Source organism: Sciurus vulgaris (assembly GCF_902686455.1).
Source record: "Sciurus vulgaris genome assembly, chromosome: 8".
Lineage (NCBI taxonomy): Eukaryota > Metazoa > Chordata > Mammalia > Rodentia > Sciuridae > Sciurus > Sciurus vulgaris.
The window spans coordinates 87,124,944-87,141,379 of NC_136468.1; the positions used below are offsets into that span (position 1 = coordinate 87,124,944).

Below are 16,436 nucleotides of genomic sequence, written 5' to 3' on the forward strand. Positions count from 1 at the left end.
GGGGGGAGGATAAAAGTTTTGTTTTTTTTTTAATCCAGAAGTTTCTCATTCAACATATTCAGAGAGGCACAGCAAAAAATAAATAAGTAAACTATCTATTCCAAAGACTTATCCTGCTTGTCCTTCCTGAGAAGTTCTCAAGTAAGCATTTATTGGGAATATCAGGAAGGGTTGGACTGAGCCTGTGCAAGATGGAAGACTGTGCCCAACTCACAGCTTCCCAGATAGGCCAGAGGCACATCCCACTGTGGCCTGTGCCCCAAGCCCTGCTCATCTGCCTGCCCTGAGCTCAACCATGCAGAGAGAGAACTCAGCAAATCTCTAATGAGTTCCTGATCCAACTCCGATCCCACCCTTCCTTGCACATATTTCTTTGGAAAATCAAAACCCAACATCTGGAATTTGGCTTTTCACTGTCACAGGATGTCTCAAATGCTGGCTGCTCTTTCTAGAGTTACATAATTTCTCCTAAGGAGCCTTTTTCTTGCTTCAAAAGAGAGAGAGGGAAAGAGAGAGAGAGAGATTGATTGGAGGAAATACCTATGATATTAAACAAGCATGGGCACACATCTGTGGTCCTGAAAAAGCAGTGGCACTAAACACACACAGGTTCTGATAGTTAACCATGAACTAGAGGGAACGGGGCCTGGTGGAAGGGGCCATAAAAGAGCAGAAAGAAGAGTGAAGAAAAGAGGTAAATGCTTCTTGATCTGCAAACATTGTGGCGATGATTTAAAGATCTCAGGAAAGAATTAAAGAACTGGTGGTTTGAGGTGTATCTGGTTAGCTCAGACCATCTCACCCAAATAATCTCACCAACTTGCAGCCAAAGGTTGGCTTGACATCTTTACATTTGCCAAAAGACGCCCCTTCACACTGCAGAGAGGCCTCTTTGGAAGTACATACTGGCTGGTTTAAAAAAGAATCCAAGGCCCCTGCAGAGACCTGTCCTCAGCATCCAGAACCCTGGCCAGGTCTTAGCCACTCACTAGGTGAACTCAGGTTCCTCACCCAAGATTCCACTGGCCCTGCCGAGTGGAGGGAGAATTGCAAGTCAATGCCTGCTCTCCGGAAAGAGGCAGATGACCTAATGCCTGATTACCTTCTTGAAGTGGTCCATTGAACTGGATTTTCATTTTCCATATTAAAGGAAAACAGTAATAAATGCAGTCCAAGAATCATTTTAAGCAAGAATTTCACTCTTCACTCCCCACCCCATCTTCCACCACCAAAACTGTTACCTTTAACTCTTAAGCAGCCCAGTGCAGAAGATTCCCGGGAAATAGATCCATTCTTAAATTCTCAAGGATTTTAACCTCAAAAAATATGTAGATCCTCTGTCTCACCCAGAAATAAAAACTGAGAGCAGCTAAGTACATGTGTCTGTGTGTGTGGGTGCTGGTTTGTGTGGTGGTAGCCAACTATGGTGGCATTTTCCCCCCATAGTGGACGGCCACTGAGCGTTTCATCCTCTTCAAGGAGACCAGCACTGGGAAGCAGATTAGATTGAGCTTCTCTGAATTGTTAAGAGCTCTCTCTATTCAGAGTACTTAAAAACAAGAAATGTATCTAAAGTTCTCATAACATTTTCAAATTTAAATATTATGTGCCTAGTGCTTAGAATCCACTCTAGTTAACAGATATAGTCCCCGTTCTCAGGAAGCCTGGGATCTAACAGGACATTCAGGTGATGATTACAGACAATTAGCATGCAGGGCAGTTACTGCCCTGATTACTGCCCTGCCCTGATTACTGCCCTGCCCTGATTACTGTCATGAGATGAAGTTCCAGACTCTCGAAGCATACGTGCCAGTCACGAAGCTCAGCCTTCAGAGGTCACGCAAGGCATCAATGGGAGAAATGATACCCAAGCTGAGGTCAGAACAAGGTATGAGTCCACAAAGAGAAGAGACAGCACATCAAGGCAGAGGTGATTTCATTTGCGAACCCCCCAAAATGAAAGTATTTGACTGAAGAGTGAGGGATGAGAAACAAAATCAGAGTCCATAGATCAGGAAAAGCAAACTTTTCTGTACAGGTAGATAAATTTATGGTCTGTACAGTCTTTGTCACAGCAATTCAATTCTGACACTGTAGCAAGAAAGTGCCCATAGATATATGTAAATGTATGTGTTCCAATAAAACTTTATTTACACAAACAAGTGGCAAACTGATGTGACTCGCAGCCTGATTTTGCTGTCACCTGAATTCTCACTCTTCTAAGTGTGATTCCCAGATCAGCAGCATCAAAATTACATGACACTTGTAGGAAATACAGAAATTCAGAATCTGCTAACCCAGAGTCTGTATTTTATGTTTCAGAACCTCCCAGCTGACACAGATCTTTTGAATGCATGTAGACTTATCTTTGGGTCTTGTGTTTGCATACTTGAAAGATCCTTCTGGCTGTACCCAAGAAGGACATCCCCTTAAAGGCACCCTAAGTGGCCTAGCTTGCGTCCCCCTAGTTCCAGTCCTGGTGAGGACAACAGACAATCTTGGGCAAGAGCACAAGACAGTTTCTCTTTTTTCCCAGCCTGGAGACACCACCCTAACCCCACCTCCCATCACAGCAAAAGTTGACCTTCATTCAAAAGCTTTTGGAGGTTTAGCTTCATTGATCCCACCTGAGATGAATCCATTGGGTATACTTCTGAAGTATCACTTGAAGCCCTTCTTCTAGGGACCTTCTATCCAGGCCAGAGCTGGGCATCATGTTTCTTTGCATCATTTGTTTCCATACACATTTCATAATGTGTAGTCCAGTCTCCATGCTGGTGCTATTTCAAGGGCATTTCTGGTCACGTGGGTTTGATATCAGCTTCTAGACAAGCACACAGGCAGCAATTCTCAGCATGAGCAGAATAAATCCCCATAATTAGGCAAGAGAGGGACTCCTAACCAGCTGTGCATACACTGAGGGAAGACATGGATCAAGGAATGCACCTCTCTTCCCTAGCATGCATTTATGCTTTAGAAAATCCAATTAAAGCAGAGCTTAACACTCTCCTCAATTTTTTAGCCATTTAACACATACAACAGTGTCGTGGTCCATGAATGTGCACACACACACACACACACACACACACACACACACACACTATGCATCCTCACGAAATAAACACACATACATCCTGTTTCTTCCTCCTGGGGTTTGAGGACCTAGGGATCTAAGGTGTGCTTATGGACACTGGAACCAAAAGGATGATGGGTCAGAAAATGTTGCTCTGCTGCTTTTGTCAGTTTCTCCTGCCTTCGTGTCTGATGATTGTATTTCATTCACATGTTCTATTGCTCTGTTTGGTTTGGACTTTGGGGATGATTCACTCAGATTATGCTGATGTGAGCTGAACCTGTGAATAATCTGACCTTGCTGTCTTCCTGGGGTAAATTTAGACAGCTGTATAATAGTCCAACCTTCACTTTCCTAGCAGCACCCAGATGATGTATGGCCCCCGGAAGGACACGCTGTGGGAATTACCAAACTGATCCAGTTAGAACAAAACAGAGCCTGGGCATTTCCTGGTGTGGTGCACACTGGGCCACGCGTGTCTCTGTCCCTTGTCAGGTCAACTGTTCTGCTGCTCTAGGGCAGGTGGTGGAACCCAACCCACTTACACTCTTGCACCTGGGCACCCAAGGATACCTTCCCACATCTAGAATCCAGTGAACACTTTATCTGTCCTCCCCATGTGCTTGACACATGACAGCAGCTCAACATTTTTTAAATGAGATATACCAAGGGCTTAGTGGTTGGGAACTTGGACTCTCAGTCTGTCAACTTCAGTATGAATCCCAGTTCTGTTTACCTGTTGTGTGACCTCGCATATCCATCTGTGTGACTCAGTTTCCACATATTCTTAAATAAAGGTAATGATAGCTCCTGTCTCACAGGCTCATGATGAGGATTCCATGAGAGTGCACACTGGGGGGTTAGCGGAGAGAATGGGACATGTAGCATGAATCAATGTTCATTATTATTCCTAGGGTTAATGATTATTGAATCCTTTCCGTAAGTTTTTGCTAGGGCCCATGGGTGGCTTTACTGGATTTTATTGTTTATTTTTATTTATTTTATTTGTTCCTTTTAGATATAAATGACAGTAGAGTGTATTTTGACACATTATACATACATGGGGTATAACTTAGGACCCATTCTTGGTTGTACATGATGTGGACTTACACTGGTCGTGTATTCATATATAACCATAGGACAGTTATGTCTGATTCATTCTAGCTGTCTTTCCTATTCTCATCCCCACTCCCTTCCCTTCATTCCCAATGAACTTCTATTCTTCCCCTCCCTACCCTCTCTTTTTGTGGGTTAGCATCCACATATCAGAGAGAACATTTGGCCTTTGATTTTTAGGGACTGGCTTATTTCACTTAGCATGAGAGTTTCCAGTTCCATCCATTTACTGGCAAATGCCATAATTTCATTGTATTTTATGGCTGAGTAATATTCCTTTATGTATATGTATCACATTTTCTTTATCCACTAACTCGTTGTAGGGCACCTAGGTTGGTTTCATAGCTTGGCATTGTGAATTGAGCTGCTGTAAACATTGATATGGCTGCATCACTGTAGTATGCTGATTTTAAGTACTTTAGGTATAAACCAAGGAGTGGGATAACTGTGTCAAATGGTGGTTCCATTCCAAGTTTTCTACTGCTTTCCATAGTGATTGCACTTTGTCTTGTCTTTGTTTTCCTGTTTCCCATTTGCATGTTTTATCTTCCCAAACAGAATTATAAATTGCTTAAAGCAAAGGATCTGATCCTCTTATTTTGCATGTGACCTTCCTGACCCCTAAGATACTTAACATAATGCTTCCCACTGAGCTAACTCCTTAGTCTTTGATGGATTGAATTTAAGAATATTTAACGTATTGTGTATTACAAGGAACAAGGAACATGAACTTGGTTTAGTTACTATCTGTGGTGCTGTGACACAAGCTGAATGGAAACTCTTTTCATGAGTACAGTATTCAGAAAGCCAGCTCTGTAGTCACACTGCCCAAGTTTGAATCTGAGTTCTTTCCTAATTACTCTCTGTATGATCGGAGAAAGTTTTGTTCCTTGCCTTAGTTTACTACCTGTAAAATGGGAGTAAAACATGTAATTTTGGCAAAGATTAAATTGGGTTAAGACCTGTGGTTTGCTTAGAATAGCACTTCAGAACATTGTCATTTATTATTGTTTGTAAATAAATTGTTTGGTATGGAATTAATAGGATAAACATTTTAAATAAAAGAATGTTCGCTTTAATTAGAGGAAGAAACTGATTCATAAAGCATAATATATTTTCTGTCATAACCACTAATCATCTGCCAAATAAGTAAAGGATGCAATTATTTCCCCTGAGCAGCATCCTTTATGTGGTATCAACTCTCTGCTTTTCCTTTGCAGAATCTCCCCTTTACATCCACGTGGTCTGTTCCTAGAGGGACCGTCTTAGCAACCAACCCAGCCCCATGCTCTCATCGCACCTCAGTAGGAACACATGACCAAAATGAACCAATCAGAGTCTTCCCTGAGATGGGATGTATGGATCCTGGGAAAGAAATGATTATCTTCCCCTGGGTTTGAGAGCTGCAAGAACCACACAAACTGAGATGCATTTAGTTACTTTGAATTCCTTTAAAAAAATGGAAGAAACTACAGATTGATGCCAATGCACAGAGCTGAGAGATGGAGAAATGGCAAGAGAAATGGCAAGATAAAGGCAAAAATCTAATGTTTTATGAGCCACTGGATTATGGCTTGATGGACGACAATTCAACCTGTAGACTTCTCATTTCTGTGAACCAATAAAATTCTTCTTTATTTAAGCTATTTTGTGCAACTTTCACTGTCAAGTGGAGCCATGATCAAAACACTTGTAACCGTATGAGTCTTGTGTCCATTAAAGCAGGTCACCCAAGAAAGAAGAATTTACTCCATTAGTTAGCATTACATGAAACTAGCAAAATTTATTTTATTCCTTTAAGTCTATAATTAAGGGGGATTCAAGATGGCGGACTAGAGGGTGGCTGCGTTTCGTGTTGCTCCAGGACTCAGGACTCAAGAAGAGAAGATATAGAGAGACCTGGGACCAACTCAAAGCAGCCGAGTGAGTCTCTCCCGTTGGGGAGGTGTCCCGGACGGGGCAGTAGCCCCGAACGCAGGGATCTTTGTGAAGTAGAGCTGCCTGGTGAGACACCCCTCCCCCCGCTGGAGCAGTGAACTCGGACAACTGGGAGCATTGGAGAGGAGGCTGCTCAGCACAGCACTTGGACTCGGCGCAACCCACCCGGGCTCTGGGAGGCTGCCCAAAGGAGAGGGTGCGCGGTGAGCTCTTTGGACTGAAAGTGACCACCCCTGAACACAAGGTGCTGCCCAGAGGAGAAGGAGAAATACAGGCTCGGCACGTCGCTTGGACTTGGAGCAGCTGCACCAGGGCTCCGGGCGGCTATCCGGAGGAGCAGCGTGGGCTCAGGACTCAAGAAGAGGAGATATTGAGAGACTTGGGACCAACTCAAAGCAGCCGGGTGAGTCTCTCCCATTGGGGAGGCGTCCCGGATGGGGCAGTAGTCCCCGAACGCAGGGAACTTTGTGAAGTAGAGCTGCCCGATGAAGACACCCCTCCCCCCGCTGGAGCAGTGAACGCGGACAACTGGGAGCATCGGAGAGGTGGCTGCTCAGCACAGCGCTTGGACTCGGCACAACTCACCCGGGCTCTGGGAGGCTGCCCAAAGGAGAGGGTGCGCGGTGAGCTGTTTGGACTGAAAGCGACCACCCCTGAACACAGGGGGCTGCCCAGAGGAGAAGGAGAAATACGGGCTCGGCACAACGCTTGGACTTGGAGCAGCTGCGCCAGGGCTCCGGTCGGCTATCCGGTGGAGCAGCGTGGTGAGTGGTTTGGACTCAGAGCATCCGCTCCTAAACACAGGGGGGTTGTCTGGAGAAGGAGGAGGAGCGCGGCGGGGTGCTTGGGCTCGAAGTGACTGCACCAGGGCTACGGGTGGCAGTCGGGACGAGGAGGTGCACAGTGAGTTCCTGGGACTCGTGATGAACGCACCAGATCTCTGGGTGACTGCCTGGTGGAGAAGGAGGTGCGTGGTGGGTCACTTGGACTTAGAGTGACCGCACGGAACACCAGGTGGCTGCCAGAGGAAAAGGCGTGTGGCGGGTCACTCAGAGCGACTGTAAGGGGCTCCAAGTGGCTGCTCAGAGAAGGGGCCACATAGCCAGGCGAAAAGTGCAGAGCAGGGTCCCAGGGCCTAGGCGGCTTCTTGGTGGAAGAGCCGCACAGACAAACTGAGGGGTGCGGAGCGAAGGCTCCAGGACTGCAGGCAGCTTCTCTGAGGAGAGGCAGCCTAAGGATATTCGTCTGCGAAGGGCGAGGCTTCCAAGGCCAGGAGGTAGGTCCGGGTCCCTCGGAACATTGCAGAAGAAGGCTGCCCAGCCCAGGCGGTAGTTGTGAATTGAACGGAACCTCTAGGAGGGGAACTGACCAGCGAGACCTCCCCACCGGGTGAGTCCTCCCTGCCGGGTGAGGTTCTCCCAAAAGGACTGTAAAACCAGAGACACAGGCCCAAACTGACCTTGCATCAGCCCACATCCTACTTCCCCTTTGGATGACCATTCGTCAGCAAGCGAAGGTACCTCTGCCCACTAGCAGGGAATATACCCCACCGGAAGGCCACCACCCCTAGGGAGTCAGCTTCCTTGTGGAGCACCGCATTATCAACTTCCTCCAAGACTTCAGGCTACTGAAGGCTAAGAGGGGATATACTAGAAATCTTCAGGGATATTATAAGTCAATAGAGGAAATCTGCAATATCACAGCAGTCAACTGATACCTGAACAATATGAGAAAACAAGGAAAGAAAATGCTGCAAACAAATCTAGATGTTACATCAATGAAACCCAACGACAGCATGGCAGAAGAAATGACAGAAAGGGAGTTCAGAATGTACATAATTAAAATGATCAGGGAAGCAAATGACGAGATGCAAGAGCAAATGCAGGCACTGAATGATCGCACCAAACGACAGTTAAAAGAGCAAATACAGGAAACAAAAGATCATTTCAATAAAGAGTTAGAGATATTGAAAAAAAACCAAACAGAAATCCTTGAAATGAAGGAAACAATAAGCCAAATTAAGAATTCCATAGAAAGCATAACCAATAGGATAGAACACCTGGAAGACAGAACCTCAGATATGGAAGACAAAATATTTAACCTTGAAAACAAAGTGGACCAAGCAGAGAAGATGGTAAGAAATCATGAACAGAATCTCCAAGAACTATGGGATATCATGAAAAGGCCAAATTTAAGAATTATTGGGATTGAGGAAGGCTTAGAGAAACAGACCAAAGGAATGAACAATCTATTCAATGAAATACTATCAGAAAATTTCCCAAATCTGAAGAATGAAATGGAAGATCAAGTACAAGAGGCTTATAGGACTCCAAATATACAAAATTACAACAGACCCACACCAAGGCACATTATAATGAAAATACCTAACATACAAAATGAAGACAGAATTTTAAAAGCCGCAAGAGAGAGGAATCAAATTACATTCAGGGGGAAACCAATACAGATATCAGCAGATTTTTCAATCCAGACCCTAAAAGCTAGAAGGGCCTGGAACAACATTTTTCAAGCCCTGAAAGAAAATGGATGCCAACCAAGAATCTTATACCCAGCAAAACTTACCTTCAAATTTGATGATGAAATAAAATCCTTCCATGATAAACAAAAGCTAAAAGAATTTACAAAAAGAAAGCCAGCATTACAGAACATTCTCAGCAAAATATTCCACGAGGAAGAGATGAAAAACAAAGAAGCAAATCAGCAATGGGAGGAACTATCCTAAAGGAATTGTCAAATAAAGGAAGAACCAAGTAGTGTCAAAATAAATAAATGAATAAATAAAATGAACCAAATGACCGGGAATACTAATCATATCTCAATAATAACCCTGAATATTAATGGCCTGAACTCATCAATCAAAAGACATAGACTGGCAGATTGGATCAAAAAGAAAGATCCAACAATATGTTGCCTGCAAGAGACTCACCTCATAGAAAGAGATACCCATAGACTAAAGGTGAAAGGATGGGGAAAAACATACCATGCACATGGACTCAGCAAAAAAAGCTGGGGTAACCATCCTCATTTCAGATAATGTGGACTTCAAGTCAAAGTTAGTCAGAAGGGACAAAGAAGGACATTACATATTGCTTAAGGGAACCATAAATTAGCAAGACATAACAATCATAAACATCTATGCCCCAAACAGTGGCTCATCCATGTATGTCAAACAAATCCTTCTCAATTTCAGAAACCAAATAGACCATAACACAAGAATACTAGGTGATTTTAACACACCTCTCTCACCACTGGACAGATCTTCCAAACAAAAATTGAACAAAGAAACCATAGATCTCAATAACACAATAATTTAGACTTAACGGACATTATAGAATATACCATCCAACCAAGAGCGAATACACTTTCTTCTCAGCAGCACATGGATCCTTCTCTAAAATAGACCATATATTATGCCACAAAGGTAATGTAAGCAAATACAAGAAGATAGAGACACTACCTTGTATTCTATCAGATCATAATGGATTGAAATTAGAAATGAATGAAAGAGTAAAAAACAGAAGCTACTCCAACACCTGGAGATTAAACAATATGCTATTACATGATGAATGAATAACAGAAGATATTAGGAAGGAAATTAAAAAATTCTTAGAGGTAAATGAGAACAAAGAAATATCATATCAAAATCTTTGGGACACTATGAAAGCAGTACTTAGAGGAAAATTTATTTCATGGAGCGCATTCAATAAAAGAAGTAAAAATCAACAAATAAACGACCTAACACTACAGCTCAAAGCCCTAGAAAAAGAAGAACAGACCAACACCAAAAGTAGTAGAAGACAGGAAATAGTTAAACTCAGAGATGAAATCAACGAAATTGAAACAAAAGAAACAATACAAAAAATTGACAAAATAAATAGTTGGTTCTTTGAAAAAATAAACAAAATTGATAAACCCTTAGCCACTCTAACAAAGAGAAGACGAGAGAAAACCCAAATCACTAAAATTCGTAATGAACAAGGAAATATCACAACAGACACGATTGAAATACAAAACATAATTAGAAGCTATTTTGAAAATCTATATTCCAACAAAATAGAAAATTTCGAAGACATCAACAGGTTTCTAGAGACATATGAATTGCCTAAATTGAACGAGGAGGACATACACAATTTAAATAGAACAATTTCAAGTAATGAAGTAGAAGAGGTCATCAAAAGCCTACCAACAAAGAAAAGTCCAGGACCAGATGGGTTCTCAGCCGAGTTCTACAAAACCTTTAAAGAAGAGCTCATTCCAATACTTCTCAAAGTATTCCATGAAATAGAAGAGGAGGGAACCCCCCCAAACTCATTCTATGAAGCCAATATTACCCTGATACCCAAACCAGACAGAGACAAATCGAGGAAAGAAAATTTCAGACCGATATCATTAATGAACATTGACGCAAAAATTCTCAATAAAATTTTAGCAAATCGCATACAAAAATATATTAAAAAGATAGTGCACCCATTCACGATAGCATCGAAAAAAATAAAATACTTGGGAATCAATCTCACAAAAGAGGTGAAAGACCTCTACAATGAGAACTACAGAACACTAAAGAAAGAAATTAAAGAAAACCTTAGAAGATGGAAAGATCTCTCATGTTCTTGGATATGCAGAATTAATATTGTCAAAATGGCCATACTACCAAAAGTGCTATACAGATTCAATGCAATTCCAATTAAAATCCCAATGATGTACCTTACAGAAATAGAGCAAGCAATCATGAAATTCATCTGGAAGAATAAGAAACCCAGAATAGCTAAAGCAATCCTTCGCAGGAAAAATTAAGCAGGGGGTATCGCAATACCCGAACTTCAACTTTATTACAAAGCAATAGTAACAAAGACAGCATGGTATTGGTACCAAAATAGACAGGTAGATCAATGGTACAGAATAGAGGACACGGACACAAACCCAAATAAATACAACTTTCTAATACTAGACAAAGGTGCCAAAAATATGCAATGGAGAAAAGATAGCCTCTTCAACAAATGGTGCTGGGAGAATTGGAAATCCATATACAACAGAATGAAACTAAACCCATATCTCTCACCCTGCACAAAACTCAACTCAAAATGGATTAAGGACCTTGGAATCAGACCAGAGACTCTGCAGATTATAGAAGAAAAAGTAGGTCCCGATCTTCAACATGTCGGCCTAGGACCAGACTTCCTCAACAGGACTCCCATAGCACAAGAAATAAAAGCAAGAATCAATAACTGGGATAGATTCAAACTAAAAAGCTTTCTCTCAGCAAAGGAAACTATCAGTAATGTGAAGAAAGAGCCTACAGAGTGGGAGAATATCTTTGCCAATCATACTTCAGATAGAGCACTAATCTCCAGAATCTATAAAGAACTCAAAAAACTCTACACCAAGAATACAAATAATCCAATCGACAAATGGGTTAAGGTAATGAACAGACACTTCACAGAAGAAGATGTACAAGCAATCAACAAACATATGAAAAAATGTTCAACATCTCTAGTAATAAGAGAAATGCAAATCAAAACCACCCTAAGATTCCATCTCACCCCAATTAGAATGGCGATTATCAAAAATACAAGCAACAGGTGTTGGCGAGGATGTGGGGAGAAAGGTACACTCATACACTGCTGGTGGGGCTGCAAATTAGTGCAGCCACTCTGGAAAGCAGTGTGGAGATTCCTTAGAAAACTTGGAATGGAACCACCATTTGACCCAGCTATCCCACTCCTTGGTCTACACCCAAAGGACTTAAAATCAGCATACTACAGAGATACAGCCACATCAATGTTCATAGCTGCTCAATTCACAATAGCCAGATTGTGGAACCAACCTAGATGTCCTTCAATTGATGAGTGGATAAAGAAACTGTGGTATATATATACAATGGAATATTACTCTGCCATAAAGAACGATAATATTATGGCATTTGCAGGCAAATGGATGAAATTGGAGAACATCATGCTAAGTGAGATAAGCCAATCTCAAAAAACTAAAGGACGAATGATCTCGCTGATAAGTGGATGATGACACATAAGGGGGAGGTTGGGGAGAGTTAGTGTTAGGGTTAGGTTTAGGGTTAGGGTTAGAGTTAGGGATGGGGACAAGAATGGAGGAAGAAAGGACTGTTTAGAGGGAAAAGAAGGGTGGGAGGGGTGAGGGGGAAGGGAAAAAATAATAGAATGAATCAAACAACATTACCATATGTAAATTTATGATTATACAAATGGTATGCCTTTAACCCATGTACAAACAAGACAAACAACATGTATCCCATTTGTTTACAATAAAAAAAAAGAAAAGAAAAAGTCTATAATTAAGATTCTCAATGTGAATTAAGGAAGTTTTACTAAAAGGAAGTGTTGTGTGTTTCAGATTTTTATTTTAAGTAGTCACATGTTGAAGCTAAAGTAGAAACACTACATTGTTTTTTAAGTCAATACAATAGGAAATATACAAAATAAAAGCAAATTCAATTTTTGTGCATTTATCTACAAATAGTAAAATAACATGCATAATTATATAGTCATACAGATATTATATGTGCATATATATACTGAGAGCATGTGAAATTATTGAGTTCCTATTATATGCCAGATATTATTCCAATGGATTATGTGTGTATTTCATTTAATTTTTACAACAATTTCCCTTCAAAGTAAGCATTCTTATCCCTGCATCACACAAGTGAAAGCAGACAGACCGAAGTGGTTATATTTTGCCTAAGGTCACATTGCTGCTAGGTGACAAAGCCTGGGTTTAAACCCAAGTCCTCTAGATTCAACAACTGTGAGTTTTTTTCCATTACACCACGCTGGCTCCCTCAGAAACAATGGGCATTATATCCCCTCTCTTCCAGTGTCGGAGTGAATTCAAGTGCTATTATGTAAGTCCTCTCCTCATGCATTTGCCCAGATTCACAAAGTGAAAACACAAAGCCCCCTATTAGCTAATCATAGGACTCAGCTGCTTAGAAGGCCAAGGTCTGCAGGGGAGGCCACAGGGGGAGGGATCCCAGCTGGGAGACCATCAGCCTCACCCACAGGCACTTTCCTGCCCCTTGGGGATTTGCAGACTTGCTCTAAAATAGACTGTGGTATTGGCTGTGAGAACAAATGACTCAAATATAAGCATGTGTTTAAAAATATTAAGGTGAATTTTTAAAAATTATGATGCCATCAGGGAAATTAGAACTCTGGGTATTTAAAGATATTAAGGAGATAATTGCATGTGGTTTCTCTAAGACCACAGTCTTTACCTTTTAGGAAATTATACTTGATGGTTTACAGAAGTGACACTGGTAACTTGGATTTGCTTTGAAATAGTTTGAAAGGGCAAGAAGATAAGAAAACACGACTGGTTATGACAGCAGTTGAAGCTGGGTGACAGAACATGGGGTTTTCCAGACTATCCTCTCAACCTGTGTGTGTTCAATACTGTCATGATGGAAGAATGGACTGAAAAGTCACAGTTTTTAAAAATTGAAAGAGTAGGACTTTGGGTGGGGGGAAGAACAAGCCTCAAGGGAGGGGAGAGGACTGCTGTTTTCATTATAACACTGTAGTTTCATCAGCTTTTCCCAATAGGTAAACAGGTTCCTTTGAAAAATATACATGTTAAAAGCAATGAGGAAAAGAAAGAGCACATGAGTCAACCAGCCCCAACCTGCTGCATGGCAGACATTGCCAGTCAGCCTCAACCTGGTTTCCAGCCGAGCCCGGGGGACCTCTGGAATCATTCTCATGCAGCCTGCCAGAGACCAAGCCCACCCTGGGATGAAGACTGCTTACACAGAGTGCGCTTACCTCACGCCTGCTGTACCATTTCTCACAGCACAGACAGGCTCATATCTGCCCAGAGTGCTTGTCCTTCATTACTAGAGATGCAGGGGCTCCCAGAGCCTCTCCATAGACCCTCAGAGCGAGGTTACCATTCCCGACATGCCCTCGCCAGCCTGAGTGGAAGCTTTCATTCCTGCAGGAGCCCCTGCTGAGTTAAAACTACCAGCCCTCCTTCAGTCACCGGCAATAACATTTTCCCGTGATGTGCTTTACTGAGAATCTCAGAAAGCGATGAGTGCTAACAGATCCCAGTCCCGTGTAAAAGGAAAACATTGGAATGATATTTGGGTTGACTTCTGATTTCTGGGAGGCTTTACCATGTCTGGACAGAAATGCAGTGTCCGCCATGTCTTCTCTGGATGTGCTGGTTTACAGTTCTCTAGGGATGTTTAACTGCATCTGTATAACCTGAGGATACTGGGCAGGGTCTGACATAACTAAGAACTGGTCCCCATTCCTTTGGTGAGAAAACAGTGATGTTGTTCATGAGGCCTGGGAACAGTGCACCTCAATCCTCCCTATTCCCAGCCCTATACCAGTGTGAGGCTCCTCGGTCAGCACAGCCAGAACCCAACACGACCAGGCCATTCTGCATTTGTTCACTTGAGAGACTGGGGGAAAAAAAGAGGGCAGAATTAATATATGTTGATTATCTCCACAGCACAGGCACAGTGCTAGAAGCTTCTTACTCATTACATCCTAACCATAAATTCTATGGATCCAGTTTTAGAGATAAAAACACTGAGGTTCAAAGAGATAGATAGTGATTTTGCCTATGGTCTGTGTAGCTAGAAAATGCCAGAATAGGATTTAATTGTAGGTCTTTTTGAATTCAAAAATCTTTGCTCTTTCTCAACCTGATGCTCCAAAGAAGTTTTTGCTCACTCATTAGCCAGTGCCAAGCCCACAGCGATAGACAATGTACAGTCAGCACATAGATTCATCTAGGAAGATGTTGCCATATAGAAATTGGATTTGGGGATGTTTGAGCCATACCTATTCCAGGTAGCACTGGTCTTGACACATCTTTCTCAGTAACTGATTGAATATGCATATAAAAGATCAGCAAAAAATATAGATGATGATAACAACATGCTCAATCAACGTGATCTAATTTTCATATTTAGAATGCCCCACCTAATATCTGGAGAAAGTACACTCCAAGTGCATACCAAACACTTACCAAAATAAACCACAAACTGGTCTATAAAATGAGTCTCAATAAATTTTATATTGAAATCAGAATATCTTCTTTAATGATTGAATGAAAAATCAATACCAGAAAGGTAAATAGAAAGTCATCAATGTTTGGAGATTAAGCAACTCATTTTTAAATAACCCACAGATCTTCAAAGAAATCAAAATTGAAATTAGAAAATGTTCTGGACAAGTGAAAATACAATACAGTAAAACTTGTGAACACAGCTACAGCTGTACTTAAAGAGATCTATACAAAACTAAATATATATATTCAAATAAAATGAATAGATTAAATAAATATCTTTTTAAAGAAAAACAATTAAAGCTTAATGATACATTTCCATCTGAGAAGCTTGGGGGGGACTGCAAATTAAACCCGAGAAAAATCAAAAGATAATGATAATAAGCACAGAAAGCACAAAAGCTATGAAATATAAAATAAATATGCAGTGGAGAGAAATCAACAAATCCAAACATTGGTGGTTTAAAAAGATTAATTAAATTAATGAACTCCTAGCAAGATCAATTTTTTAAAAAGAGAAATTACAAGTAACCAATTCCTGGGATGAAAAACAAGACATCACTTCACACCCTACAGGCATTAAAAAAAAATAATAATAAAAATAAGAGGATAGTATGAAGAACTGTTTGGAAATAAAATTGAAATCTTAAATAAAATGAACAAATTCCAGAAAAATACTATTTACAAAAGTTGATTGAGAAGAAACAGAAAAATTTGAATACTCTTTTTTCAAATTTGCCTGTATCTTGACCTTGGACTGCTTGCCACCAGAACTGTGAGAAAAATAAATTTTTGTTGTTTAAGCCATCCATTCTGTGGTATTGTATTATGGCAGCTGGAGAAAACTAAGACAGCCACAAACAGAGGTAAAAATTAAGATAAAATCAATGCTAAGTATTGAGGAGGACAGGAAACAACTGGAAGTCTCATGTATTTTGGATGGGACTGTAAATTAACACAACCACTTTGAAAAACTGTTTACCAGTATCTGCTAGAGCTGAACTTATGCCTACCCTATGATCCAGAAATGCCCCTTCTGGGTATATTAATAAAGAGAAAAGAACCTTGGGTCCACTCAAAGATATCAACAAGAATATTCTTAGTACCTTAATGTGTAATAGGCCCAAACTGGAAATGACCCAAATTTCCGTCAGAAAATCAAATGGTTAAATAAATTGTGAACACTTAGCAATGTGCATGATCCTCAAAGACATAGCATAATGTGAGCAAAACCAAC

General features: G+C 41.2%; 1 long non-coding RNA gene across 1 annotated transcript in view; it reads right to left on the minus strand.

The window, feature by feature from the left end:
• Positions 1–16,119, minus strand: part of LOC306668082 — a 203,049-nt gene extending 186,930 nt beyond the window's left edge. The window contains exon 1 of the long non-coding RNA XR_013765725.1: positions 15,922–16,119. This is a non-coding gene — a long non-coding RNA (uncharacterized lncRNA). The remainder of the gene's footprint in view (positions 1–15,921) is intronic.
• Positions 16,120–16,436: the final 317 nt, after the last annotated feature.